Raw genomic sequence first — 14,442 nt, 5'->3', positions numbered from 1 at the left:
CCAAGAAGTCGAACACTTAACAGACTGAGCCACCCAGGTGCCCTGGGAGAGAGAACCTCAAGCAGGGTCCCCACCCATAATGGAGCCCATGTCCAGCTCGATCCCATGACCCTGGGGTCATGAGTCTGAGCCAAAATCAAGAGTCTACACCTCACTGACTGAGCCACCTGGGCACCCCAGGAATCCTCGTATCTTACTAGCGAGAATGTAAAGGGTGAGGCTATTTTTGAGCAGTTTGGCCATTCCTTAAAAAGTTAAACATAAAGTTCCCATATAACCCAGAAATTCCACTCCTAGTTTTAAATCCAAGAGAATTAAAAACGTATGTTCATGCAGAAACTTGTACATGAATTATTCATAACAGCCAAAAAATGAGATCAACCCAAATTTCCATCAACCGATGAACTGATGAACATAAGCTGTTATATCCATACACTGGAATGGTATTCAGCCATAGAAAGGGATGAAGTTCTGGTAGATGCAGTAATGTGGATGAACCTTGAAACCATTTTGTCAAGTGATAGGAGCCAGACAGATAATAAGACATATTGTACGGTTCTCTTTCTAGGAAGTGTTTAGAATAGGCAAATCCACAGGGACAAGAAATGAATTAGTGGTTGCCGAGGATGGGAAGAAGATGGAATAAGAAGGGATATCTAATGGGAATGGGGTATCTTTTGGGCTGATGAAACGTTCTGGAATTAGATATGGAGATGAATGTATGAGCGTGGACTGAAATGTACACTTTGTTATTTTTTCCCTTGAGCCATAAAGCTTTATTGCCAGGTCAGGGGAAAATCTAAAGGTGGGGTCCCCCACCACCCATGCCCCTGCTCAGGGGAACCCCTCTGCAGGACAGCAGGAAGCCCAGGAGGCTGCAAGACTCAGAGAGCCTTGGGAGTGGGCAGATTGTTGCAGTGGACGTCTGGCCTTTCGGGAGGGGGTAGGTGGCAATCTCCCGCTCCAGCCACGACTTGATGCCCATGAACTGCTGGTGCTCCTGGTTCTACCGCTGGGTGTCCTCAGGCACATCGCTCAGCTGGGCTTCAATACCACCGACCAGTGCCTGGATCTGGGCCAGTGGAGCTCCAACTCGGGCCTCTGTTTCCACCAGCGTGCCTTCCAGGGGGGACTTTCCTGCTTAGTTGAGCCTGCCGTGCCACCGGTCAGTGACCTCTGTCTTGCTTCTCTACATATTGGCTTCTCGTGTCGCCCAGGATTCTGGCAAGGTCGATCTCCAGAGCAGAATCCACCTCCACACTGACCTGGCCACCCACCTGGCCCCCCAGGGCACTGATTTCCTCTGCTGGTTCTCCTGCAGGTCGGCCAGCTCCTCCCTCAGGCCTTCGATCTGCATCTCCAGGTTGGTCCTGGCTGGGGTCAGCTCATCCAGCACCCCGCGCAGGCCATTATGTCGCCTCCTAGCCCAGACTTTGTTGGAAAGTCGTCTGCAGCCAGACAGGCATTGTCAATCTGCAGGACAATCTTGGAGTGCTTAATGGTGGCCACAAGATTCTTGTCCTGCAGCTCCTTGATGGTCTTGAAGTAGGGGCTGTAGTTGTGGGCAGGCCTGCAACTGGCTTCTGGTACCAGTCTCAGATGCCACCTCCAGATCTCCCTCGACCTCCTCTAGGGCGTGAACCTTCTCCAGGTAGAAGCCAGAAGCCCATTGAAGTTCCGTATGGCGAGTTTCTCACTGCCCGCCCACAGCCTGTCGGACCCGGACAGGCCGTCTGCCAAGCTGCTGCTGTAGCCCCTCCAGGAAGATAAGGATGCAAATTGGGGAGAGGACCTGGACACAGCATGGCCACCTGAGCCCCAGTAGGTGCTGGGCATGCAGAAGGCACCTCCAGGCCCAAAGCACAGGGAGCCACCGCCCCAGTTCCGGAGGGCCAACCGGAGGATAACTGGCGAGAGCTGTAGGAAGTAATAGAGAAGGAGGATGCAGGCCACACCGGTTCGAGGAGCAGTGGTCAGAGGGAGGAGCCTGAAATGTATACTTCAAATAGGTGTATTTTATGGTATGTGAATTTTATCTCAATTTTTTTACTTTAATAATATATTTTATTTGATCCAGTATGTCTAAAATATCATTTCAACTTGTTTTTAATTTTTTGCTTATCTCTTTATTTATTTTTAATTCATTTTCTATTTATTTAAATTCAAGTTAGTTAACATACAATGTAGTCTTGGCTTCGGGAGTAGAACCCAGTGATGCATCTCTTACCTATGACACCCAGGGCTCATCCCGAAAACTGCCTTCCTTAATGCCCATCATCAGGGAAATACAAATCAAAACCATATTGAGCTACCACCTCTCAATGGTCAGGATGACTAAAATTAACAACTCAGATTGGCAAGGCTGCAGAAAAAGGGGAACACTTTGGTACTGTTGGTGGCATTGCAAACTGGTGCAGCCACTCTGGAAAACAGTATGGAGGTTCCTCAACAAATTAAAAATAGAACCACCCTATGACCCAGCAATTGCATTACAAGGAATTTATCCAAACAAAAGTGCTGATTCGAAGGGGGCACATGCACCCCAATGTTTATAGCTGCACTATCAACAATAGCCAAAGTATGGAAGGAGTCCAAATGTCCATCAACTGATGAATGGACAAAGAAGTTGTGGTATATACATACAATAGAATACTACTCGGTGATGAAAAATAACAAAATCTTGCCATTTGCAACAACGTGGATGGAATAAGTCAGTCAGAGAAAGACAGATATCATACGATTTCACTCATATGTGGAATTTGAGAAACTCAACAGATGAACATGGGAGAAGGGAAGGAAAAAGAAGATAAAAGCAGAGAGGGAGGAAAACCATAAGAGACTCTTAAATATAGAGAACAAACTGAGGCTTGCTGGAGGTGAGGTAGGTGGGGGGATGGGTTACATGGTGATGGGAATTTTATCTCAATTTTAAAGAGACACCATCAAGAAGGAGAAAAGGCAAGTCCCAGAGCAGGAGAAGATATTTGTAATACGTGTAACCAGGGAGGTATAACCATAGATATGAGAAGACTTACGTCCAGAAAATGTAAAAAAGAAAAAAAGAAATCAATGAGCAAAAGACACAAAACCCTACAGAAAAATGGGCAAAAGATGTGAACAAACATGTCACGAAAGAGTAGCCAATAAACCAAAGAGTATTCGACCTCACTAGCAATCATGACCTTGTAAAACCATAAGTCTAAAACAACCGCCAATTCAACACTTAAAGCTTTACTCTCATACACCCATTCTAATGACTGCAATTGAAAATATGGAAAAACTCCTGGGACGTTACTCTTTTCATCACCTCTAAGGGGAACCACAGCTCTGACTTCTAACCGCATAGCTTACTTTTATTTGTTTTTGAATTGCATATTTGTTTGAATATGGCTTCTTTGGCTCAACATTATGTCTGTGAAACTAATCCATGCTGCTGCATGTAGCAACAGGTTGTTCATTTTGGTTGCTGTGTTGTATTACTTCATATGAATAGACTGCGATTTACTCACTTATTATTTCTGTTGCCGAGCATTTGGGTTGTTTCCAGTTCTTGGCTGTGACATACAAACACTGCTATGTTGAATGAAAGAAGTCAGATACGTAAGAATGCATACTCTGTGGTTCTATTATACTGACTACACTAGTCTATGGTTTTAGAGGGGGGAGCGGGGGCTGGGGGTGGTGCCTGGGAGGGGAGATGAGGGAGGCTTCCGGATGCTGGCTATCTTCTGTTTCCTGATCTTGATACCGCAACTGGGTGTGTCCCCAGTGTGCTCATGTGAGTAGCGTGCAGTTAGGATTTGTGCTCTTTCACGTTTCATTTAAAACACCATTCACAAAAATAAACTCAAAATGGATAAAGGACCTGAATGCGAGACAGGAAACCATCAAAACCCTAGAAGAGAAAGCAGGAAAAGACCTCTCTGACCTCAGCCGTAGCAATCTCTTACTCGACACATCCCCAAAGGCAAGGGAATTAAAAGCAAAAATGAATTACTGGGACCTTATGAAGATAAAAAGCTTCTGCACAGCAAAGGAAACAACCAACAAAACTAAAAGGCAACCAACAGAATGGGAAAAGATATTTGCAAATGACATATCGGACAAAGGGCTAGTATCCAAAATCTATAAAGAACTCACCAAACTCCACACCCCAAAAAACAAATAACCCAGTGAAGAAATGGGCAGAAAACATGAATAGACACTTCTCTAAAGAAGACATCCAGATGGCCAACAGGCACATGAAAAGATGCTCAACGTCACTCCACATCACGGAAATACAAATCAAAACCACACTGAGATATCACCTCACGCCAGTCAGAGTGGCTAAAATGAACAAATCAGGAGACTATAGATGCTGGCGAGGATGTGGAGAAACGGGAACCCTCTTGCACTGTTGGTGGGAATGCAAACTGGTGCAGCCGCTCTGGAAAACAGTGTGGAGGTTCCTCAAAAAAATTAAAAATAGAACTACCCTATGACCTAGCAATAGCACTGCTAGGAATTGACCCAAGGGATCCAGGAGTGCTGATGCATAGGGGCACTTGTACCCCAATGTTTATAGCAGCACTCTCAACAATAGCCAAAGTATGGAAAGAGCCTAAATGTCCATCAACTGATGAATGGATGAAGAAATTGTGGTTTATATACACAATGGAATACTACGTGGCAATGAGAAAGAATGAAATCTGGCCTTTTGTAGCAAAGTGGATGGAACTGGAGAGTGTTATGTTAAGTGAAATAAGTCATACAGAGAAAGACAGATACCATATTATGTAGATCCTGAGAAACTTAACAGAAGACCATGGGGGAGGGGAAGAAAAAAAAAAAGGTTAGAGAGGGAGGGAGAATAAACTGAGGGTTGATGGGGGGTGGGAGGGAGGGGAGGGTGGGTGATGGGTACTGAGGAGGGCACCTTTTGGGATGAGCACTGGGTGTCATATGGAAACCAATTTGACAATAAATTTCATATTAAAAATTAAAAAATTAAAGAATTAAAAAAAACATACTTCAAAAACTCAAAACACCTTTGGGACCGAACAGAGCAATATATTTCTTTTGCTACCCACAAGCTACTAAAGCCACTTTATAAAGACAGGAGAGCTGGAGTTCCTCCAGACAGAGGCCAGCCCCAGGGGTATTTGTCTTGGGTATTTATAGGCTTGAGTTTTCCTGCTAGGCTACCATGCCTTTTGGTTTTAGTTCCTGGGTATCCTATGTTTCCTTGATTCACCAGCTATATATAGCACTCCCTTGGATCTTCACCATACCCTCAAAGTTGTTGGCAGTGGCTTTTCCATCCTTGACCAGAAGTACTAGGAGTTGATAGTATGAATGACAGTAGAAGTCACTCATTCTTGGATGGACTTCCTTTACTGTAAGTAAATAAATTATTAGCTATGATGGACAATGGAGTGAAATGATAAGAAAAGCATTCATCAATTGCCCCCAATTCTTTCATGTGACATACAAAGATATTTGTTCCCATTATAAATTGCTAAGTAAATCAGAAAGAAAAGCCACATGCCAGTATTATTTCAACAGGGCCTGAACAATGACATTGGTGGAACATATCAGAAAAGCTAATGGCTTTACACGTGGACTTTTCTCTGTCCACATCTCCACTTGGTTCTCTGATAACGAGGGTGTTAGTTACACATTATGTATTTTCATTTATTAGAATATTTTTTAAGCAGTGGGCTGGAAACCTGACACATGCACAGATTTTTATCACATTGTCCTATATGAGTCTTTCTAAACTCAGTGCCTTTTGGAAGAGGAGATAATTGCTTGCAAATTGATATTTCATAATATCAATTAAATTGATATTTCATAACACAACCAAGTCTCACACATCTCTAGTGGGGGTGTACATAGTTTTTATTACCCCACAATATTTTATCCAACTTTTTTTTTTTTTAATTTATTTTTGGGACAGAGAGAGACAGAGCATGAACGGCGGAGGGGCAGAGAGAGAGGGAGACACAGAATCGGAAACAGGCTCCAGGCTCCGAGCCATCAGCCCAGAGCCTGACGCGGGGCTCGAACTCACGGACCGCGAGATCGTGACCTGGCTGAAGTCGGACGCTTAACCGACTGCGCCACCCAGGCGCCCCTACCCCACAATATTTTAAATCCCCAAATGGCTCCCAGTTCCTTGAAGGCACCCTACATCTCTCCCTACCTGTTCATCTTCCCCAGTTCTGTCCATAATGATCCCTGACCACTTGTGGACTTACTCCCTTCCACCCCACTCCCATCGGGGCACCAAGAAGATGACACCCAGTACATCCTGTCATGCTGGCAGTGTCTACCTCAGGAATCAGAAGCCATTTTGGACTGCTTTGTGTCCAATAGCTAAATATCTGGGATGGACAGACCCACAGCTTAACAATATTAGCTCCTCTCGTCCAAAGCCTTTCTGTTTAGATTCACTGTGACAGTCAGAAATTTCCTCTGGAATCTTGTCACTTTCCCCAACCAATCCCCTGTCCTTTGGGATGCCCCAACCTTCCTGGGGTTCCTCTGCCTGGGGCGGGGCCCAGAGGATCAGGGCACAGAAGCCCTTCCTTGGAAACCACCACTCTACTCCTGGTGTCCTCAGCAACTCTTCAAGTGTGGGGAATCTTTTCTAGTCTAGGGACCAAGGGTAGAGAGCAAAACATACATTTTTCCTCAAGTAGAGTTTTCCTGGATCTGTTGCATATGCCACGGCTCCTTCTGTAACTCCCACAACCAACCGAAAAGCCAAGGCCAGTGCTTGAATCTTTCCTTTTTCTTTCTTTCTGCTGAGTCATCCCTTCCCTGAGCATGAGGGAAAACTTTGCTGATGGAATGGGGAAGGGGTTCAGCTGTTACTTCCACCGTTATCCTCTCTCACCCCCTGTGTCTGTCATGCCTCATATGCAATCTAACCCCAGATAATGACCTAAGCTCCACCTGACTCTATAATCACGTCTTCTCAGGCATCCTAACATGGTGTCTTGCTTTACAAAGTTCAACAAAACTTGTCTTGGGGTTTATGTGTTACCTTAGGTTATCTTTGCACCAGGTCCTTTCACTAACTCAGCAGGCGGGCGAAGACCTAACTGTTTTGGATCTGCTGCTTATCACTGAGATCTCTGTGGGGACCCCAAACATGGTCCCAGTGAAAAAGCATACCTAGGACCCAAGACATCTCTTGGAACTTGTTACCCCACGAGTCACTCTGACCCATCCTGTCACACTGAACAAGGTGTTAAAAAAACTCTGGGGCTTGGTTTTGTTGCTGCAAAATGTCAGTGACACTTGCTTCCTTTCTTCTCGACAGTTACGTTGGTAGAATAAGTGAGATATGTGTTTCCGTCCCCAGTAAAAGAATAGTTAAGATACCTTCACAATTATTATCACAACGATCCCGAGACTCAGCTTCAGAAAAAATAATCCTCATGTGCTGTACAAATATAAGGGGGAGAAACTGCTCTTTAAGGTGCTAAAAAATGCCCACCTTTGCATATATTCCAAAATTCCATCCCCTAGTACAGTAAAAGCTTGGTTTGCTAGCATAATTCATTCCAGAAACATGCTTGTCATCCAAAGCACTTGTATATCAAGGCAAATTTCAAGAGCCATCGGCTCACTTGCGATCATGTGATGTTCGGCATCCCATACTACTCTTATTGCAAGACATAGCTCGTTTATGAAGTCAAAATTTATTAGCAATGTTTGCTCGTCTTGTGGAACACTTGCAGAACAAGTTGCTCGCAATCCAAGGTTTTACTGTATTTCCATTTTGACTGGATTTTTCTGCTATTCATTCCTCAAACGTATCTTTATTCCATTAACAAAGGAAACACCCGTAAAGAGGAGCAAGAGTGTGTTCAGCTGTGTGTGGACTGATTTGGAAAGGGATCTCTTAGGAAGAGCAAGGGCTCTGCCTCAGCCCTCTTGGTAAAGTAGCCAGATTTGCTGGAATCCATAGGTTTGCAGCCAAACCAAATCACCCTCTGGTCTTGAGTCTCCTGTAAGTCTTGACCAACAGGCTGGGCATCCCGTCAGCTCCTCCCTCAGCCCTCTGCCCTCGCACCTTTTATTTTTTTGCCCAGCCTCCTCCTTTATTCACTAGAAATACCAAAACCTGATGAGGCTTCTCTAATTATCAGTATTACTTATATAAGAAAATATTGCAATAGCACCCTGTTTGATGAAGCAGATGCTTTCAGAGGAATACACTTTTAATCCCCCAGACTCATCCCCCACCCCTCCATGCCTCATTTCCTAATTTCCTTTTCACATTCACTTCCGTCCTTTCAATAGACTGCTGACTGTCCTTCAGGAGGTGTCCAATCCAGGCATATGTGAATGAGTCAAATAGACCTCCTGATGTGATTTACTAGTTTCAGACGTTCTCCTTTGTCTCCTAGCCCCTTTTCCCACTCCTCTAAACATTACTTCACTTCTTTCCCACCCAGATTCCTAAAGCCATCAGCTGTTTGCTTTCACTTGGGGAACTACTCCTGCTCATGCCCACAGCCAGTGGAGACACGCACCTCCTTTACTGACCATGCTGTTAATTTCCTGCCCACCCTGCCCTGCTGTTTCTCATGGAACTGTGGGCTCATTTTAAACAGAAAATCACTTCTTGCCATTTATTGTATTTTTTTCTCATTGATTTTTAAAAATTGAAGTATAGTTGCTCTACAATACGATGTATTAGTTCTGGGTATATGACACAGTGATTTGGCAATTCTTTTTTTTTTTTAATTTTTTAAAATGTGTATTTATTTTTGAGACAGAGAGAGATAGAACATGAGTGGGGGAAGGGCAGGGAGAGAGGGAGACACAGAATCCAAAGCAGGCTCCAGGCTCTGAGCTGTCAGCACAGAGCCTGATGCGGGGCTTGAGCTCGCAAACCGTGACATCATGACCTGATTGGAAGTCGGACACTCAACTGACTGAGCCATCCAGGCGCCCCAGTGATTTGACAATTTTATTGTGTAACACAATGCTCACCAAGGTAAGTGTAGTTACCATCTGTCACCACACAACATTATTACACTATTATAGACTGTATTCCTCATGCTGTACTTTCCATCTCTATGACTTACATATTTTATCTTATATTATTTTTTAAGTAGGCTTCATGCCCAGCACAGAGCCAACGTGGAACTTGAACTCACGACCCTGAGATCAAGACCTGATCTGAGATCAAGAGACAGAATCTCAACTGACTGAGTCACCCAGGTGCCCTGAATTATTTATTTCATAACTGGAAGTTTGTACCTCTTAATCTCCTTTACCCATTTTGCTCATCCTTCCACCCCCCTCCCCTCTGGCAACTACCAGTTTGTTCTTTGTATTCATGAGTCTGTTTCTATTTGTTTGTTTGTCTTTTAGATTTCACACATACGTGAAATCATATGATATTTGGGTTTTTTTTTCAGTCTTATCACTTTTTGTAATGTCAAAACGTTTTTCTTTTCTATTTTTTTAAGGTTTTTATTTTATTTTTTAAGTAATCTCTATACCCAATGTAGATCTCTCAAACTTATAACCCCAAGATCAAGAGTTGTACGCTCTACTGACTGACCCAGCCAGGCGCCCCTAAAAAGTTTTTTCTTTTCTCTTTTTTTTTTTAATTTTTTAATGTTTATTTTTTTTGAGAGAGAGAGAGAGAGTGAGCGGGGGAGGGGCAGAGAGAGAGACACACACAGAATCCAAAGCAGGCTCCAGGCTCTGAGCTGTCAGCACAGAGCTTGATGTGGGGCTCAAACCCACATGCTGTGAGATCATGACCTGAGCCGAAGTCCGACGCCCAACAGACTGAGCCAGCCAGGCGCCCCTCAAAAGTCTTTTCTTAATCCAGACTGACATGGTAACCCCTTCGCCAAGCTGTCCCTCTCCAGCCTTCAGCTATTTTTCTGGAGGTGACTTCATACACTGTGCTTTTTCCTGGGCTGCCCTGGAATTTTCCCGGGCTCATGGCCACCCAGCTAGACGTGCATAAGCAATATCACTGCTCAAGACAGATTTCTCAAGATTAACCTGGAGAGAAACAAGGCAAAGCCTGTACCTTGTTTTTATTCACCACAGAAGAAATGCAAATATTGCAAAAATGAAGAACATTTGCATTATTGCCATCACCTAATTTATCTGTATTTTCACCCTCATCTGTGAAATAAAGGAGTCGGTGAAGCAAAATCAACATAGCTTTGGGAACTCTTACAGACATAGATAAAATAAATATTGTGCCTTGAAAATATATTTTGACATGTTTTGTATTCTCTCTTTATGGATTCTGGCTGGGGTGGGAGGGGAAAGATTGACAATTATTATAAATCAGGCTTTTTCCTGAATGTAATAGCTATACTTCAAAACACCGACTTTAGGCTTATGGGGTTTTAGAGCCTGAAACAGTTCATATTTGTTGTCTCTTGCTGTGTAACAGATGATCTCAAATCAACAAATATTTCTTATCTCCCAGTTTTTGAGGCTCAGGAGTCCAGGAGAGTGGCTTAGTGGGGTTGTTCTGGGTTGGGTTCTTTCATGGGGCTGCAGTCAAGCTGTGGAACAGGCTACTGTCATCTTAAGGATTGACTGGGACTGGCGAATCCATTTCCAAGCTCACTCTTATTCTGTTGGCAGTCCTTCATTTCTTGAACGCTGTTTCCTAGGCCTCATGACATGGCATTTGACCCTTCCCAGAGTAGGTGATCCAAAGGAGAGAAAGAGTGACAAAGAATAAAGCCAGTACCTTTTATAACCCAAACTCAAGTGTGATGCCCACTCTCCTTAGAACAATGAAGGACTGAATAACAGAAAGTAGGATCACTGGGAGCCATTGTGGGGGCTGGATACCACAGAACCTTTGAGATAACATAGTCTAGTTCTGTCAGTTACAGCCAAGGAAGCTGCAACCCAGAGACATGGAGTGAGTTGGCCAAGACCATACCATTGTTGAATACCCAAACCAGGACTTGAACCTGAACTTCCCATATTTTAGGACATTTCAATTTAGCAACTACTCATCTTAATTATTCAGAGATTATCAGAAACAAGGTGTGGAGATTTAGGGTGAAGAATATAATCACAATCCCTGCCCATGAGGTCAGAGGAGTGGTAAGGAACAGAATACACTGAATAAGATTACCCAGGAGAATGGAGAACATTTCCCCGGGGTTACAACTGAAGACCCTAGAGTTCAAAGGAAGACCTGTAGTCACAGGCACCATTGGTGAAGGATTTGTGGAAATGGTGACATTGAGTTAGGCCTGGAAGTATGGATGGATTTAGACCAACAGGGACAAATGGGATGGGGCTGGACGGAGAGTCCATGATTTGACTCTGATGTCTCCAAACCTACCTTTATGAGGCTATTAGTCACAGGCCCAAGCTCTGAATCACTTTCTTGGCTACTGATGACTAGAATTTGGAGCTGTCTGGAAGGAGGACTCTGGTGGCTTTTCCGAGAGTGCCACTTGCCTTAGCTGCCATTGTTGTTTTTAGCTGCCATTGCTGTTTTTACTGGTGGAGCTCATACTCTGATCAAGAAATTAAAGCAGCTGCCTGACCATGGCTGTCTGTGTCATCAAACAGTCCCTAAAATCAGCGGAGAAAATTTTAAGTCCAGTTGGTGAGTCAATGTCTGTTCGTTTTGGAGAATCACCTTTGCCCACTGATTTACCTGCCCGTGAATTGGTCTTTGAGATTTACTCCTGAGCAGGTGCTAAGAGGTTAGAAGTATGGGCTAAGGTTTGGGGCTGCATTTTCCTGGGACAGGCTAGGAACCTTCAGAAAAGTGGGGGCAAAGGGATGAGTAGAAGAGGTCAGTTACAGAATGTTTCATACCTGACCCATTAGCCATCGCATTTAGAAAACCCACAGATGTTGACAGCTGCCAGGTCAATGTTGATTAAAATTGTAGATGGCATCATTTAGATGAGGAGTTTTGAAGTTAATGTTAAGACCTCATTAATGAGTCATAATATTAAATTTGTAGACCCAAACCAACATTGAAAAAAGTTTAAATATCATAGGGAAAAGGAATAAACATTCCTTGCTCACTGTGAGAAGAGAGAGAAGGCCAGCTCCAACCAATCATGTTGGATTCTCTGCTAAAACCCAACAGAGTTCACTACAGAAAACATATCATGGTGAAAAGGCAGAAGTGGATGCAAACATGGAAAATCTTACCTGTTCTATGTTTATTTAAAAATATTTTAGAAACACATAACTGACATTTCAAATGAATGATAATGCTCCATATAAATGTCCTTTTTAAAAAATCAACTTTATTGGAGCACCTGGGTGGCTCAGCCAGTTAAGCTTCTGACTTTGGCCCAGATAATGATTTCACAGTTCATGAGTTCGAGTCCTGTGTCAGGCTCTGTGCTGACAGCTCGGAGCCTGGAGCCTGCTTCCAATTCTGTGTCTCCCACTCTCTCTGCCCCTTCCTTCACTCTCTCTCTCTCTCTCTCTCTCTCTCAAAAAATAAACACTAAATTTTTTTTAAAAAAATCAACTTTATTGAGGTGTACTTGATATACAATAAGAGGTTTTCATTTTAAGTATGTAGTTCAAGGAATTTTGACAAACGTATGCAGTGGTGTTACCACCACCAAAGTCAAAGCAGGAAATAGTTCTGCTAACCCTGAGAAGTTCTCTTATTTCCCTCTTTTCAGTCAAACCCCCTTCTAGTACCTCAGCTTCTGGGATGCAGTAAGGAAGCCGAAATATCTAGAGCAAAAGCACAAGGGAGAGCAGATCAATATTATTAGCGATCTATGTCTTGTAAGGCCTTGGGCCATAGAAGGTCAAGAATTTTGGATTTAGTCTGAGTGAAATGAGGAGGTATGGGAGGATTTTGAGCAGAGGAGTAATCTGACTTAGGTTTTAAAGAGACTGCATAGAAACTACATGTACACTAGGTTGAACAAATAGGTTAATATATTGTAGATAATGAGAGAGAGCTAGGCTTCTCACTGTCAGAGGAGGAAGTTACAAATAAGCAAAGAGGGCAGGAAGGCTATAATGAGCCATGTGGGTTGGAATTGGAAGCATCAGTATGCACTCATGTTTCTGGATAGCTAGGTAGCTAGATGATAGAAAAATAATATAGGTATGTATGTACACATGGGTTGTGTGTGTGTGTGTGTGTGTGTGTGTGTGTGTGTTTTGGCATTTTAACAATATGAAATCTTCCAATCCATGAACATGGGATGTCTTTCCATTTACTTAAGTCTTCTTTAACTTACTTCAATAACGTTTTGCAATTTCCAGGGTTCAAGCTTTACATTTTTTAGTTAACTTTATCCCTAAGTTTATTTGTGTGTGTCGTTGGAAATGGAAGTGTTATTTATTCATTTATTTATTTATTTAGAGTATGTGAGCAGAGCAGGGGCAGAGAGAGAGGGAGAGAGAGAATCCCAAGCAGGTTCCACAATGTCAGCACAGGGCTTGATGCAGTGCTCAATCTTATAAACCCTGAGATCATAATTTGTGCTGAAACCAAGAGTCAAACACTTAACCAACTGAGCCGCCCTGTCACCCCTGGAATTGTTTTCTTAACATCATTTTTGGATTGTTCTCTGCTAGTAGGTAGAAGTACTGATAGTTCCTGGCATGCTGTCAGGGTATGATTCCTAAGCCCTTAATGAACTGGGACAGGGTACAGGCAGAAGGGAGGCTTTTGGGAGAGGTCTGGAGAAAATGGTAACTAGAAAGACTGGAAACCAGTGATTTGCTAAGTGCCACTGAGTGAATAAGAGAGAAAGAGTCCATCTGAGTATTGCCATTTCAGTGATGGCCACTGAGCAATCACTACTGCTCAATGATTTAAAGTAAAGTGTGTGCTCACTTCGGCAGCACATATACTAAAATTGGAAGGATACAGAGAAGATTAGTATGGCCCCTGCACAAGGATGACATGCAAATTCGTGAAGCATTCCATATTTAAATAAATAAATAAATAAATAAATAAAGTGTGAGGGTTAGAGCACCTAGTTTGTTGTTCTCCTGCAGGCAGAAGGCAGATAGAAAGGAAGATGAGGCAGAGTACATGAGCTTAAAGGAGGCACTACTTCTGGGAACCTTGGGTTCTCATTCCAGGCACGTCTCCTATGTTGAAGTAAGGGCCCTGATGGGGAAGGAGTGGGACTCAGAGCTTTGGGATGGGGGGACCTGGGTACTGCAGGTAAGAAGCTTGGGCCTCCACCTTACCCCACACCTGCAGAAGTGACCCATTCCCACTGCTGGAATATAGAGCCCCCTCTTGCCTCCTGTAAGAAGACGATGCAGAGGGCACATATGAGGCAGGTGCCTGCCAGAACAATGCTTGCTCTTTAGGGTTGACCACCACCTTCTTCTTGGCCCCCAGATCTATACTAGGGAGAAATCTGAGCAAACCTGATGGGTCTGCGTAGGAAGGTGAGGAGTTTTACCCCAAACGTGTTACAGGTCCTGGCT

General features: G+C 43.6%; 1 non-coding gene across 1 annotated transcript; it reads left to right on the top strand.

The window, feature by feature from the left end:
- The first annotated feature begins 13,826 nt into the window (after positions 1–13,826).
- On the top strand, positions 13,827–13,933 carry LOC125910444 (U6 spliceosomal RNA). The gene has a single exon (XR_007453954.1). It is a non-coding gene; the product is annotated as a U6 spliceosomal RNA (small nuclear RNA).
- The last annotated feature ends 509 nt before the right edge of the window (positions 13,934–14,442 follow it).

This window comes from Panthera uncia (assembly GCF_023721935.1).
Source record: "Panthera uncia isolate 11264 chromosome B3 unlocalized genomic scaffold, Puncia_PCG_1.0 HiC_scaffold_1, whole genome shotgun sequence".
NCBI lineage: Eukaryota > Metazoa > Chordata > Mammalia > Carnivora > Felidae > Panthera > Panthera uncia.
The sequence above is the reverse complement of the archived record's forward strand: the minus strand, read 5'-3'. Positions and strand labels throughout refer to the sequence as shown.